A 17726-nucleotide genomic window follows, 5' to 3' on the forward strand; every position below is an offset into this window, starting at 1 on the left:
TTAAAAGTCAACGTTTTTACATTAAGAAACCTTATGGTGATGAGATAGGTGGATGGAGGCAGCAAATCACCATGGCGTGTGTATACCTATGTAACAATCCTACAAGATCTGCACATGTACCCCAGTATATATCCAAAGGATTATAAATCATTCTACTATAAGGACACATGCACACGAATGTTCATTGCAGCACTGTTTACAATAGCAAAGACCTGGAACCAACCCAAATGCCTATTGATGATAGACTGGACAGGGAAAATGTGGTACATATACACCATGGAATATTACGCAGTCATCAAAAACGATGAGTTCATGTCCTTTGTAGGGACATGGATGAACCTGGCAACCATCATTCTCAGCAAACTGACACAAGAGCAGAAAAACACCGCATGTTCTCTCTCTCCATGTTTTAAACAATGAGAACACATGGACACGGGGAGGGGAGCACTACACACTGGGGTCTGTTGGGGGTAAATTGGGGAGAGATGAGGGGTGGGGAGGTGGGGAGAGATAGCATGGGGAGAAATGACAGATATAGGTGAGGGGAAGGAAGGCAGCAAACCACACTGCCATGTGTGTACCTATGCAACAATCTTGCATGTTCTTCACATGTACCCCAAAACCTAAAATGCAATAAAAAAAGAAAAAGAAAAATTAAGATGACACAAAGAAATGAATGAGATTATGAATAAAAAGCAATAAAATCACAGATGTAAGAGATTAAAGAAATATTATTTAAAAAAAGAAACCTTATGACGAAAAACTAGGGCAAACACAGTGGACTAGAGTAAGTACTTTAGCAACTCAGACTTGGAACAACATAAGAAACGAAATAGAATCAGGAAAATCATTCATAGAAAATTGGGACAAAGCAGCTATAATTCAATTGGACACTTCAAACTCTTAGGATGTGAAGATTCAGGGCAATGTATATTAAACCTTCGTGAATTAAGAGAAGACTCACTATCACCATGCTGGCACAATGGCAATTCCACAGACAAATAAAAGACATAATTTATAACTAATGTCGTTAGAAAAGCCACTATTTGATGGTTATTTTATACAAAGATAATTAATATTCCAATAGCCAAACACTACATACTATACCTTTCAGGACATAGTGCCTAAATTAGATTACTTACCTATCAGAATTACAAAAATGCCCATAATGCCTCTAGACTTAGGTAACTTCACTTGGATAGTGTGCTCAGAAAAAAATTACAACCTGATTATAACCACACAAGTAGAAAGCATCGCTACAGACGCTTGCAATTAGAATGTATCAAATTGATGTACCCCATAAACATCACCCTCACAAACACTTCAAAACTTACCACTACATGGAAGAAACAAAAAGTAGAGATTTTTTTAATCATCCTGGCACTCCAACATATGAGAAACACCTTGGGTAGATACCACACAGACACAAACAAGAAAATTCAAAGGAACTTGAACAGGCTCATGATAAATTCCATACAGAATTAATTAGCACAATTAAAATGCACTGAGACAGTAGCACATAGAATAGCAATACTGAAACACAAATAAAATAGCATTTAAAAAATACTTAGGCCGGGCGCGGTGGCTCAAGCCTGTAATCCCAGCACTTTGGGAGGCCGAGGCGGGTGGATCACAAGGTCAAGAGATCGAGACTGTCCTGGTCAACATGGTGAAACTCCGTTTCTACTAAAAATACAAAAAGTTAGCTGGGCATGGTGGTGCGTGCCTGTAATCCAAGCTACTCAGGAGGCTGAGGCAGGAGAATTGCCTGAACCCAGGAGGTGGAGGTTGCGGTGAGCCGAGATCGCGCCATTGCACTCCAGCCTGGGTAACAAGAGCGAAATTCCGTCTAAAAAAAAAAAAAAAAACTTAGATGGCTTACACAGAAGATGTACCTTCTTGCAAACGATCAAAAAGAACTTTAGCCATTCTTTGTGTAACAGCTCATGATTAGCTTGAAATCTAATAAACACATTAAAAACTGGATTCCAGAATTGGTCTAAAATCTTGGAGAACATTTATAGAACTTTGTTATCTTCATTGCAGTCATCTTCTTTGCCGATTAGAAACTCAAAACCTGCATTGCCAGCCTTTGTAAAACAAAGTTTGTAAACAAGCGTCCAAGAGAAGAATTAATTACCAAGGTCACTTGTATTTTTTTTATTTTTGTAACCCCTTCCTCAAACATTATTTGCATTGGGATTTCTAAAATTATGAAGTGGAATATTTAGAGCACCCTAGATATGAGTAACTCCATCTTAAAAGATGACTCCACCGTACATCTCAAAAGGCATCATGCCATCAGGGACAAGACGGGTCACCTCTTTAATAAATACTGCATCCAACCAGATAAGAATATTACCAAGCATACTCCTCCACTATCAGCCCTCAGCAGAGGATTGTGGCCATAAAAAGAGCAGGACTTCAGCAGCTCGAACCTCTGTCTTAACAATGTCTCACTGTCATTTGTGATAAGCACCCAGTATCTGCTGCCAAGACTGTGCCCACATCTAAGACTTTTGACTGATGGAACACCTAGACTAGCACAGGGAATTCATTTTATCCACGTCTCTCCCTGGACGAGTTCATTAACCCTTTTTCCTCTCCCCTTTCTCTCAAAGTTAAATGTTACTTTGTTATGAAATCTTTTATCTATCACATTTATCTATAAAATACACTACTATGTATGTTTTGCTATGCTGACTGACTTGTGGAGTGGCTTGAGCCTGTGTGCCTGTAGCTCTGACTACAGAATGAAGGCAAAGTATGATGGAGAACCCCTTCAGAGTTTCACATAGCTCGGGACTTTCGTGATTGATATAGCATGATTAAAAGTCTGACATTGTGAAAAAAACACAAACGTGTGTGAATTTCATGATGTCTGACCTCGTGCTACTCATGATACAATTTTTTTTTATTGTAAGTGTTTGGGGTCATTATTTAGAAGTTTGCTGATGCTATTGTGACCAGAAATAGGCCATACGAATTTAACTCTAGTTTGTATGAGCTAGCCTAGGTAAAATTGGTTTCATCACAGTCCTTTTGCTGTTTAATGTTACAGTTTGCAAGAACCTATCCACCCCTTAAGTGATAATTTATTGTATAGACCCTGAGATCACATCAAATCTGTGCCACTCTGTGAATTTTGGCGATTGCACAGTCTCCCTGTGTTTCAGTTTTCTCATCATTTTATAAATGGTGGTAAACATAGGGTTTCTCATTGAGTTTATTGCAATGATTAAGTCAGTTGTTTTAGTCCATTCTGTGTGTGGTGAAAGGTACCACATGCAAGAGAACACAGCAGAGAGAGCAAGAAGGAGCCAAACTCACTTTTATAACTAACCTGCTCTTGTTAAAACAATATTAATCCATTCATGAGGGCAGAGCTTGCATGACCTCATCACCTCTTAAAGGTCCCACCTCGCAACACGGTTACATTTGGGATTCAGTTTCCAACACATGAACTTTGGGAGAAATATTCAAATCATAACATCAGTTTTTCCACATAAAGCACTTAGAACAGCACCTGCTATAGTCTAAGTATACAATAAACACAATTATCATTAGAAATCACCCTTACCTTGCTCAAATAACAGTCATGTATGAGGAAAGCACACATTTAATCACTTTAAATCAATTTGATTTTAGTGTAGGCAACTGATTTAGTTAATTCAGGCCAATAAAGATTCAAGTTTTTCCCTCCAGAATTGCATTTTCCTCAAAGCCTGAGGAATTGTGTCAGGCGGTTGTGAATGACTTTTTCCATGATATTGGTTAAATCTCTATTATAAAGTTACTGAATACATTAAAAACCAAGACTATACTTCATAATGAAACCAAAAAAAACTGAAGTTCAGGAGAAAAGACATTGTATAAATAATTGAGAATGTTTGTACTGTATTTGAGCATTAATCTTGATATTGCTATGAATAAATTTGCCCACAGGCCAATATGCTACCTAACAAATAAGCCTTTAATATGTACTTAAAGCAATTATTAATAAAATCCAATATATTATAATAATATCTTTTGAGTACTTAAACGTGGGAATTGTGACTGAAGACAGAATTTTTAAAATTAGCTTCTAAAATACTAAACATATATCCTTTATATTCACAGTCATAAAAAAGGCAAAATAATTATAAATAGCAAGAACCTGAACCCCACATGGAGAATACATTTTACAGAATAGTCTTTGTTTTTATAAAAACCACTGATTTCAAAATTCAGCTACATTGCAGCAAAAAAATTGTACCTTTTTAAAATCAATGGGAATTTGATAATGTAGGAAAGGGATTTAATTACAACCTGAGTAATTAATTAAAATGACAAATGTGTGTAAATGATGAATATAGACTATTGTAATTAGAGACTCACCAGGTGTAGTAAATATGCTCGACTTTCCATTTTCAAAATTGCTTATAGGCTAATGATAAGATGATTTTCCAGGGCTCATCTGAAATCCCAGCTCTCTGCAGACAATAGATTATCTGGTTAAAGTATCCCTTGCAAGAGTCAGTATGCATCTAAAGACATACAGAGGTGACAAAATAAATGTTTAGAGTAGTTCCAGAGAATGAAGAATCTCCTTAGGAGGTAAAAAGTTGAATGACATAATTAACTTGCGGTTGGGAGGAAAGATAGTTCTGCATATTTTGACTTTAAAACAAGGTTAGCTAAAATATATTTGTAACTTTTAATAAACTTTCTCAAATGTTGCCAAAAATCTACCCAGATTTTTCCTCTTTTAAAAACTTGAAATTTGTCCAAATGTGAATAATTTGATAACTTATCCTTCCCACATTTACAAAGGAAAAATTCACAGCAGTTACTAATTACAAGTCTATCCACAATAAAGTAATTCAATAAAAATCTAAATTTATTAGAAGGCTAAATTTAGATTCACTGGCTTGAATTAACAAACATTTCCTTTTTGTAAACTCATAGTTTTAAAGTGAATTGCCTTAATATACATAATTTGGAATATATTTTAAAAAATAATTGTTGGAGAGATTTAGAGAACATAGAAAAAGGTAGCTGTAATATTGTGAATTATTGATAAAAAAGATAAATGGAAGTCAAAAATTCTGACAACCAGTGGGCTCCTCTTCTTGAAGTATTACAATGTTAGAGGGGTTGTTGCCTTCATATTCTGTAGATTGACAGGAGCAGCTCTACTTAGAATGCTCTTAGTTAATTTATATTATCCCCAAAGCTACCCTGAGGGAGGTTTTATTGCATACCTACTTTAAAGGTAAGAATTCATCGACTGTTAATTATCACATTAGGTTTCATATAGTCAATAAGTACTTATGCCAAGATTTAGAAAAAGGTGTATCTAATTCCAGACCCTATTTCTTCTTCCTCAGGTGGACTTCACCTTTAGATATCCCCATTTGTCTTAGTGGACCTCTGATACACTCACCAGGGCTGCTGTGTGTGGTCATATTGGATTTACACGGCACAAGTGGTGGATGTGTTGTTCACACAGACAACAATGTGACTGCTTCCTAGAGTTACCCATTGCAACAGCTCTTGCTATTACTATGACCTTTCTAGTCCTTCTCCTTATTTGCTATCTTAGCCACATTTTTGGAGGAGAATATTTTAGCACCCAGAAAGCCTTTTTTCCCCATAGACATAATATCTATTCATTGAAATGCACTTTCTTCCAAGTGAGAAATTTATAAATTTTATTGTTGTCAACTTCTGACACCATGTCTTGCGTATACAAAGGACTAAAATATTTGGTCAATCAGTAAATAAATATTTCAATTCTACAGAACTAGCCTCTAGGTATTGTTTCATTTATTTGTTAACATATAAATGTGTACATGTATGTATTTGTATATGTATGGATGGATTCTTTATGGGGACTTAAAGAAGGCATGTGGTCAGTGTGTATCTTACTGTTTTATGGAAAATTGGCCAGTTACAAATAGCTGACAAATAAATATTTAAATTAGATCTGTTCTTGGACTAGGAAGTTAAAGAATTCTAGGGATATATTATGCAGTAAACTATAATTCATTTGAAAAAGAATTTGAATATTTAAGGCAAATCAAATACTGGTTGGAAGAAGTCACATTAACATAAAATTTAACACTGTCTTAAGATCTTCGTAAGTGAGACTTGTCCAGAAATTGTATGGGTTTCTTGAAAAGAATGTCCTCCACTCCAGGGACATGGAGATAGAGATGAGAGATTGCCTTTCTGCTGCCTGTCTAAAATATTCTTATAGATGTGGATATTAGGCCTTTGTTGGGAGCATAGTTTGCAAATGTTTTCCCCCATTGTGTAGACTGCCCACTTCCTCTGTTGATACTTTCCTGTGCTCTGTAGAAACTGTTTATTGGAAGGCTGTTTATTGAGTACCAAGCTGCTTATTGAGTACTACCTTGGTGATGGAATCATTCATACACCAAGCCTGAGCAACACGGTTTCCTCATGTAACAAACCTGCACACATACTCCCTGAACCTAAAATAAAGTAGAAATAAATATTAAAAATAATTTATTCAACAACAGTAACAACAAAGATCTTCCTATAGCAATGTGTTGGCAGATTGAATATACTAAGGGTTTCACTCTAGTTGGAAAGTTTTGTCATACTGTGAATCCCTGTGTTTTTCATGACTATCATGCCAGGTTGTATAAGTTTTAATTTATTTATTATTAAGAGTTTTGGAGAAATTTAATATTTTAAAAGTAGTCTTTGACCACATGATTTTCTGAAACTGGAAAGATAATCCTTATTATAGATATTCTTTCATAATAATTTTTTCTTGTTTCCTTTTATTAACATTCAATTTTGTTCCTTTGCTTGAGAATAATTCCAAATGAACCAATAATAGATGTTTCAATTTCTCTGAAATTAACACTCTCTAACCATTTTTATTGAGGTCTACTCAACTATTATTAGCTTCTCTAGTGCTGAGATGCCCTCCATTTTTAAACTTTGTAGATAAGATTTTTGCTGCTTAGTAACAATATGGGGATGAATATATATTGTAACCCCTTGGTGCCATTTTACTATCATAACTCTCATTCTTTGAAAGGCAGTGAAACAAAGATTGCAGATATAGAGTAGAACTATACAATTGGTTTTTCAATGTTCTGGGAAGAAAAAAAAAGCAATGTAATTAAATTCTTGGCAGTTCATGTTGAATCAAAAGGCAAAATCTAGAAAGCTATGGATTTCTGTTTGTTTCAAATATTCTTGATTTTAAGTCTTGTGACCCTTGAAGCCAGACATTCTCTCTTCTTTAGTTTCTCTAATAGTTTATTTTCTTCAATTGCAAGGCAATGTTAAGTGCAAGCTGCAGGACGGAGAGAAAATTGGCAATTGCTACATATTAATAGTCATGCTAGCTTGGGGTTTCATGGTAAATTAGCTGTTAATTAGCTAAGACATTTGTATAGTCTGTTCTCATGCTGCTAGGAAGAAATACCGGAGACTGGGAAATTTATAAAGGAAAAAGGTTTAATTGACTCACAGTGTACATGGCTGGGGAGGACTCAGGAAACTTACAATCATGGCAAAAGGCACCTCTTGACGACGGCAGGAGAGAGAATAAGAACCAAGCCAAGGCAGAAGCCCCCTAAAAAAACCATCAGATATCATGAGATCTTACTCACTATCAGGATAATAGCATGGAGACAATTGATCCCATGATTCAATTACCCCCCACCCCACTGGGATCCCTCCTACCACACCTACGGATTATGGGAACTACAGTTCAAGATGAGATTTGGGTGGGAACACAGCCAATCCATATCAAGATTGTGGTTTTTTTAATATATGAATGTTAAATGAATATTGGAGTTGACTGAACGTCAAACTCCAATATTTTATGTAGGATTTAGTAATGATATTTAAATTTAAAACTTTCAATCCAATAGCATTAACAAAAGGTAATATAACTGTTTAGGTATATATGTGATGTATCTTTTATTTTGTACAAATTATATATATATGTAAAATACATACATAAGTAATCTGACTCTTCTGTAAACTTGCACTTAGGGAAAAATAAATAAACTACTATAAATTAAGTATCATGGATATAATTTTTCAATGTTGGCAGCATATATAAGTGAGATTAAATAGCAAATTTTTACTAACATGATATTTTAGGAAAACAATTACCTGCTATCCATCAAAAGTGTTTCCTTTAAGTAATATTTTTCTTTCTATGGGTATACATGAGTATTTAGGGAGTATATTTTAATCTTGATTTGTGTTTAATTAGACTAAAATATAAAGGAAATGATTGTTATTTAATTAAATTATCAGTTAATTACCTGATCTTTATACTTGGATACTTTCTCGACTCAAATTAGTATTTTGCAATTGACAGAACTGCCTTTTACCTATGTTTTACCTCATTTCTCTCTCTTGGAGTTTCACTAGCTTCCTCTACATGATAGAAGATTAAATTTTTCAGATATGTGAACATATTTAATTGCAATTGATTGAGTCAATTCAGAAGTCTACATAATAAATTTCAAAGTTCATTGCAGTTAGGTGTTTATGTTTTCAGAATAGAGCTTTATTTGCCTGCATGGCTGTGGGCAACTTGTAAGTCCCTAAATGAAGACTACGGACAAATCACCCTGTGTAGCTATCACCAAGCTTGAATGAAGGCCCCTGCAGAAATGAGCCTAAGTATAAATAAGTCACAAATGCTGATTTTCCTAGAATATGCAGGTACAAATGGCCTAGATGAGAACTCCTTTCCTACACTGAGGCTACTTTCCAAGTGGGAGGTAGCTACAGGCGTGGTTTTCTGAACTAACTGCCAAGAAAGGAAGGAATCCAGAAATTTTAAAATGATTCTCCCAAGAAACATGCTGTAGAACACCACCTTATAAGAACAACTTTGCATAGCCTCTATTATCAAGCTAAAGTAGTCATCACTCCTAAATATATCACTCCATAATTGTCCTGGTATATCAATTTCTCCTAAGGTTTAAAGGTATACCCAATGGTCTCCAAATTTTATTTCAGTTTATCCCAGGTACACATTTTTATTTTGGAGGATAATGTATTGTGATTTTCGTTGATAGTCCTGCTGTGATCTCTATTTTTCTAGTCTTAGGACCTATTCCTTAGCATTATGCCTTATTTTACACATTTTTGAATCATCTTTTGGTCTTTCACATTTAGTAAATCATAAGCTTTCAAGGATAGGGAATATGACATTTATTTTAATATTTCCCAAGACTATGGAAATTACTGTCATATTTAAAAATTCAAACTCTAAGGTAAATAATGACACATTATCAGAACCCCTTGGTGTGATTTTTTTAAAACATGCCTTAGTTCAATGATTGAGTAAGATCAAATTTAAAGGAGGGAAAAAAGGTCACAGAAATGAGAAGCAGAGATCTTAAAAGCAACTCATTAATTTGTTCTTCTAGGCAGAGGATCTCTTGATCCTTAAATATGTCTTTCCTGTGTCACACACAAAAATAGGGATGTATGGGACAAAATGAACACAGATTATATGAACGCACTCTTTACCAGCTTGCTCACTCTTTTCTTGTTCTTTTTTTTACCCCTACCTTCAATTTGCATGTGGGAGTTATCATTTACTAACCTTCTATTCTGTCTTTCTCTTTTCCTCCTCTTTCTCTCTTACTCAATCCATCTTTCCCTCCCCTTTCTATATATTATCTCTAAGCCTAATTATTCAGAAATGACACTGTTTCTTCTAAATATGTTCTGTTTATGATTTCCAGAGTGTAATTTTCTCATGATTACTACAATACTATTGGAGCAGGAAGCTTGTTTTGAAATCCAACACTTAAACAATTGTATCTTATGCTGTAATAAATATTCTATTTTTGGATATTTCAACAATTGTTTTTAAATATTAAATAGCAAATACTTCCAACATTATATAAAAATATTATGTAGGTTACAAATCAAATAGACACATATTTTTCTTTTAGTACTATATGTTCATAAGGTTGTAGTTTTTGAATAGGATACTTAATAAAATAAAGAAAAAGACTACTTAGGTGAAAAGTATAAAATTTAGAATTATAAGAATTAATAAATAAGAGTGGTTGTGAAACAACTATCGATGTTTGATACAATTTATTATTTTTATTATAGTGTGTAATATAACAAAAGGCATATTAACATTAAATAAAAACATAATGACACAAAACGTATTTAAACAAGTAGAGAAGATCAATGACAAAGGAAAGTTGCAAAATGAAACTGATCTTGTTTTATAAATTATTAAGGGATAATATCACAAAATAAATAGCTAAGTGAAGAGAAATAAACTAGGTGACCTGATAGAGGCCTCTTTAAATCAACAAATTCTAAGATTCACTGAGAAACTATCCATCAAAAACACAGGCTCAGGTGGCTTTAATACATTTCTGCTCAAGAAATTGAAAGTAATGAAGAAGAGTGTGTACTCAAATGACAAAGATGGAGAGGAGTTCTGTAGAGAGGTTTTCTTCCCAAATGATGAGGCAAAGGAAAGGGTAACACTGATGATGAAGTATGTTTAAAAAATAGGTCATAGAACCTACATAAAAGAACAGAATTTTAGCTTTTACTTTTGATTCCTTAAATACTAACTAATAATTTTTTATGGTATGCGATGCTATAGGCTTAGTATAGTCATTTTGCTCTATTTTATTATTTGAGAGGAATAACTAAAATATTATTGTTTTATTATTTATTGACTGCAATTCAATAAATGCTTCCATTGAAATATGTGCTTCAGAATACCAATCTATTTCAAAATTTACTTTCTCAGTAGTTTTGTAATACGTATTTCATCTTATCTGAAAATAATTTACTACATTATTATATATGTATCTTATTATATTTCCATCCTAATAATATAATTGAGATCAATTTTTCTTAAACTATATTGATCCTGTATTCCCCTGATGGGTTCTTCTTGCTCACTGCCCAGAGAGAGAGCCGATTTACCAAGACAGCAAAATTGCAATAGAGACAGGATTTAATAAACATATGGCCAGCTAAGCAAAAGACATCTCCCCCAGCATTTGGAGATTAGGGCTTTTTTTTAAAGGATAATTTGGCAGTTATGGGGCGAGGGAGTGCTGACTGGCTGAGTCAGCAATGAAAAGATAGGAGGCTAAAGTGAGTTTTTGCTGTCTGCAGTCCCTGGGTGGGATGGCAGAATTAGGGGAGCCAGTTTACAGACGTAGATGGTACCAGCTGGTCCATCAGACTACAGAGTATGCAAAGTATCTTAAACATCAGTTTTAGGTTTTACAATAGTAATGTTATCCATAGAAGCAATCAAGGATGTTAGGAATCTTGTGATATCTGGCTGCATGACTCCTGATCCATAATTTCCTATCTTGCGGCTAATTTGTTAGCCTTACAAACGCAGTCTGGTACCCAAAGAAGGAGGGGATTTATTTCAGGAAAGAAAGATAATAAAGCTAAAACGATTTATTATCCTTATTTGAAAGTTAAACTGTAAACTAAATTTGTCCCACAGTTAGCTCAGCCTATACTCAGGAACGAACGAGGGCAGCCTGGAGGTTTGAAGCAAGCTGGAGTCAGTGAGGTCAGATTTTTCTCACTGTCACAATTTTTGCAAAGATGGGTTTAATCTTGTGTTCTATGCCCAAGAGTCAAACAGGAAAATATACAAGAATACGTAGATAGTGATTTTGTTTTTTAATCAACAGCCTGGAATTTTCTTACTGCAATTTTCCTCTCTTTAAGTGTTACAATGATGCAAATTCAAAATGCAAGTGTTCACTTTTTCTTAAGGGAGGGGAATATCAATTCAAGAAAAGGAAGAAGTAAAATCCTGATATATCTTTGGTGGTTAGATCATAGCAGAATACACTTTGCTTTTGCTTGACTGGCCACTCATCACCATCTGACACCATGAAGAGTTGGCAAAATGATGAAGAGTTGGGAAGTAAACATGTTTAGCACCTTAAAAATAACCCTGAACTTTAAAAATTTCCAATTTAATCCACTTTGATTTCTTTCTACATATTGTCGCTTTACAATATAGTCAAAACAATTTAGGCTTTAAAATGTAGAGTTGGGATTGCAAAATGTAAAGTCTGACATTTTTTTCCCACATGAAATCGGGAGGGTTGCTGGAAACACAAATGCTAGTATCCTGAAATGTAAACTTCAGAAAAATAAACTTCCTGACTTTTTTTTTTTTAACAACACAGGCATTTGTTGTTTGTTGTTCACTTCTTGTGTCTGTATGGTTAAGAATTTTATGGGATTTGGATCAAATATGAAAATAACAAAGTTTTATCAAATTAAAATGTTACAGTAAAAAATACTTAATTTTATAAAGACAAAATAAAACAGAAAAAAATGACCTATAAGTTAGATATGTATGTTTTAAAATCTTTCTTAGATTGATGTTTATATTAATATTTATATGACTTTTCATATTTATTACTTAGTATATCAGCTTGATTGCAATGACATCAAACTATTGTGACTAATAATATTTATGGAGACGATAAAAGGTCTTTAAAGAATATTATTCTTAATAGGTGACAGAAAAGATTTCTAAGTATTTTATATGTAATCCTAACAGCATTAATATAAATTAGTTATAATTATTTTTCCATTGCATATATGAGGTTATTGAAATTTAGTAAAGTTAAATAACTTGTCCAAAGTTACATGAAATCGATGCTATGCAGCTCAGATCTGAAGATATATTTATGTACCTAATAATGATAACATTTCATGTTATATTGTATTCTATTATGCTGGTTATGCTATGCTGCACATTCTGTTATGTTATAATGAAACTATATTAATATAACTTCTAGAATACAAAAAACTGACATGTGCATGTTCAAATCCTTAATTATACGGTATGGATTTGAACAATTTAAGTAGTTTATGGTTTTGTAGAGAAATTTTTCATGCCTTTATGTTTTTAGTTGCCCTCTTTAATTCCTCTCTAGAATACATTCTGACTACAGAAGGAATTGACAAAGATATCAGTGTATATAACATATGAATAAGTGTTTATACAAAATATGTTTTTTTATATTTAGAGAGTTCTTGTAAATTCTGGACCTGGGGTGGGTAAAGGTGTGTGTAATCATTGTAAGAAATTCAAGTGTAGGTGGTCTGGGTTTGAACACTTCATGTTAACAGAATTTGAGATGTTGGTCCTAACCATAGGTGGCAGGAATTTGGTACAAAGATCAACTGCAGGATGTGGCAACCTTTACACTGCTACATTTTCACAACAGGGGTCGGAAAAAATGTGCCCAATTTGGTGTTCCTGTAATGGAAAGAATTGCTGGAGGGTTCTATTCAGCCATCATGCTCTGCCACTCTCAGTATTAAGATGCTCTTTTAAAAAATAATTTCTGTAGTAAGTTAAAACTTCAGTTTTTCCCAGTGTAGGTTTATAATCCAAATTAATATTGATGTAGGAATTTTTGAGCCAAAAATAACTTGAAGATTGGTTATAGGCAGGTAATATTTCTGAGGTTCTTAGAGGCATAAACATACCAAGAAGTGTAGAATATTTCTTTTACATGTAGATTTATGGAAAAGAGAGCATATGAAACACCGAGAGCATGACTCGTTACAGACACACAGTCTTCCTAAGTTTGCTGTTGCAGCAAGTCTCTGGCAATGGCTTCTTCATTTAGATTTAATTTAGTTTATAATTTTGAATCTTTATTCAATCTACCCTACATATCGATTTTGAAATTACCTTGTGTAGTATAAATATTTTTTTCTTCCCCTCTCAAGGTAACTTAAAAAAATTGTCTCAATGGGTTCATTTAAATTTTCTTTCCCCAATCCTTTTATTATTAAGCATTTTCCCTGCTTTATGCAGCTAATAGTCAACAGACTAATTGCTAAAGATCTGTCCTCTATAGCATTGAATATATAATACAATCCTAAATTTGGAGCAAATGTTTTACCTGTGTTATTAAAGTTTGGGTATACACTGATGATAGTTCTTGACTGTACAGCAAGGTCTTGCAATTTCACAATGCCTTCTGATCTAGCAATTTTACAATGCAATCTTTCTTTACCTGAAGAAAGCCTAAAAAAGAATAATTCATTTAGAAGACCAACTAAAACGGAGTAGAAAGTGTGAGAGATTTACAAAGGTTAAATTTCAAAAGTTACAAATCTTTTAGAGAGATTTTCTTGAAGATAAAACTTTGTTTTAAGGCTTCAGCATTCTTGTTAAAAACTCTAACTTTTGAATTCTTGTTGTTCTGCCCTCTAATTTTTACAGATTCCCATTTAAGCATACTACTTAATTAATTTTACATGCAAAAAGTTTCTCCATAATGGCCATTGTCTTATCTTAACTTAGTTTCTGGTCATTAACTGAGGAACGTGCAGGATTGGGAATGAGATTTTATATAGAAATTAGATTATCTTTAAGAAGAAGGTTGAGATTTGGGCAAAGACAAGCCCATGAAAAACTAGAAAGCAGGGCACTTCATTTGATGATTGTGTATGCTTAAGAATGTTGTTGTGGTTTTCCCAAACAAGCACATGCAAGGAAGGGGTCATTATGATAAACAACCTGCCAGCTATTGCAGTTCTTTCACAAGTATACAGAGCAGAGAATGCCCTCATGAATGTTTTGTAAGGGACCTAGGATAAAGTTTGACTAATACATTTTCATGACTGGTCAGTGGTCTAATGGACTTCCAACTATGAGTACTCAGAGTCAGCTTGGATTGGATTGGAGACTTACTAGGGTATTGTCTCCATCCATTCTCTGTAAAAGACTCCTTGGTGTGTGTGTTCAATAAGAACAGCAAGGATAAAACCAAAGCTGTATAACTTGCTGTATATAGAAAAACAACAGCAAAAACACAGCAAATAGCAGAAGATGAGCATTTTAATAGAAAACAACCTTCCAGTGGTAAACCTCCAAACCAAAGGCTTAGTGAATCTGTATGAAAAATCTAGGTCTATTTTGTCAACGGATGCACATTTCAACCAAAATTACTTTATATACAGATCCATGCTTGAAATTTTCATATAAAAATACAGGTTTATTTCTCCATCTGTTTGTTTCCTCTCTTATTTCGTTGAGCAGTGGCTTGGAGTTCTCCTTGAAGAGGTCCTTTATGTTCCTCATTAGTTGTATTCCTAGGTATTTTATTCTCTTTGTAGCAATTGTGAATGGCAGTTCGTTCTTGATTTGGCTCTCTTTAAGTCTGTTACTGGTGTATAGGAATGCTTGTGATTTTTGCACGTTGATTTTGTATCCTGAGACTGTTGGTGGGAATGTAAATTAATTCAACTATTGGGGAAGACAGTGTGGCGATTCCTCAATGACCTAAAAATAGAAATTCCATTTGGCCCAGCAATCCCATTACTGGGTATATATCCAAAGGATTATAAATCATTCTACTATAAGGACATATGCACACGAATGTTAATTGCAGCACTGTTTACAATAGCAAAGACCTGGAACCAACCCAAATGCCCAACGATGATAGACTGGATAGGGAAAATGTGGTACATATACACCATGGAATATTACGCAGCCATCAAAAACCATGAGTTCACGTCCTTTGTAGGGACATGGATGAACCTGGAAACCATCATTCTCAGCAAACTAACACAAGAGCAGAAAATCAAACACCACATGTTCTCACTCATAGGTGGGTGTTGAACAATGAGAACACATGGACACAGGGAGGGGAGCACTACACACTGGGTTCTGTTGGGGGGAAATGGGGAGGGACGGGGAGGTGGGGAGGTGGGAAGAGATAGCATGGGGAGAAATGACAGATACAGGTGAGGGGACGGAAGGCAGCAAACCACACTGCCATGTGTGTACCTATGCAACAATCTTGCATGTTCTTCACATGTACCCCCAAACCTAAAATGCAATTAAAAAAATAAATAAAAAATAAAAAATAAAGAATAAATAAAAAATAAAAATAAAAGTGTATTTGAAAGGAAAAAAAAATACAGGTTTAATTATATAAAAACCTATTTAATTACAAATTGTAAAATAATGAAATAAAATTTGCATCAAAAGATCAATAAAACTAATCAGGGCTTGGATCTTTATTGTGACTGTCTCACATGGTGGATCTACATTAAAAAATGGTGTTTTGGCATAAGTCTTTCAATGAACACAACTGCTGGCCTGAGAGCTTCCTGGAGTTCTGCTGAGTGTATTCCAAACAAACCTGGTGGAAACCCCAGAAGTCCTCATGAGACCACTTCCCAATATGTGAAATTAAAACTATTCTACATTTATTTCTTGTGATTATCAGTTGTCATCTGCTTGAACCGGGCTGGCTGATAATCTCATAAAGGTCTTACAAAGGGTTTGGGGAGTATGGAAATAGGGTCTGGTGACTGACAGGTGGTCAGAACGAAAATACATGTTGGCATCTGCAGAGGTCTATTTACTCAGGTGAGGTGTCGTTTGGTTGGCACTCATAAGTGTGTTTATGGAATAAGTCTACTCCTAATTTCTTACTTTTATAAACAAAATTTTGAAAATGATGGGTTGGCATAGGAAAGATTTCTTAGAAACTAAGGATTAAGTTTCTGGTTCCTGCCTACCATCAATACAGAACAATAAATATTTTTCCATGTGGAAACTTCCCCCCAAAACAGCCTAGTAGATGTCGTAACTGTTGAATGAAATTACTGCCTCAGCATTCATTTTTAGGCTTGACATAAATTGTTTAAAACCCAGGTATATCCTGTCACCTTAGGCCTATTGAAAAGTTCCCTCCCCTATCTGATTGTTTACAATATAACAATCTTATAAACATCTTGTTTCTCATCTTACTGACCCACAACGTGACACACCCACAGTTGCCAAATACGGTAAAACACCAGAATCATGTAAAAAATTTCTCACTGCACATGCAAATTTTCTTTAAACTAGACAATCCATAATTCCAGTGGAAAAGTCAAAGGGACAACTCCCATGAACTTTAAGGAGGGAAAAGTTACACAGGTCCTCCCTCTCTCTTGCCTTCCACTCACTGGTTAACGTTGGGATACCTCCAGACTTCTCACCAGCCTCCTCTTGGCACCCCTAACCTCTCTAGGACCTCTAAGTAATACATTTTTTCTGCTCCATCCACTTTGGTTTTACTGCCTCATGTGTCTCACTTGACATGCACAAACTTGAACCTTACCTTCTTTCCAGGACAGATCTCTATCTTAGAAAGTGGCTGTCTTGGTAGAAATAAACTGGTCATCAAATGAGAGCCCCCAAAGCAACTGCCAGTATAAATAAGATGCCTGTGAAAGGAGTATTTCAACATGTGTTGGATTCTTTGGCATTAGGTCACCTTCCAGGATTAGGAAGTATCCCTTGAAAGGCACACTTTAAATATCCATGACCAAGTCCCTTGAACTTTGTGGTCAGGGCATTAGAAGAGCTAATGGGACTCTTAAGAGGAACACCTCAAGATCAAATTAGAAAGAAACCATAGCAATAAAAATTAGAATACTAATCCAGAGTAAATCCAAGAGTGGTATGAAACATTAAAAATGCTAATAGACGGTCCAAAGTTCCACGTGATTAAGCTTTGATAACTATTAAGAAATATATACATTTCATTTTATTTATAAGCATCTGTTTAGAGAAATTTTCTGGTTGATTAAATTTAATTAAATAATATAAATTTCATATTTTAATTACTGAATGTCAATATGGATTTATTTTACTAATAATTTTTGTGAAATGATTTCTTCTT

Source organism: Saimiri boliviensis, chromosome 3 (assembly GCF_048565385.1).
Source record: "Saimiri boliviensis isolate mSaiBol1 chromosome 3, mSaiBol1.pri, whole genome shotgun sequence".
NCBI classification, from domain to species: domain Eukaryota; kingdom Metazoa; phylum Chordata; class Mammalia; order Primates; family Cebidae; genus Saimiri; species Saimiri boliviensis.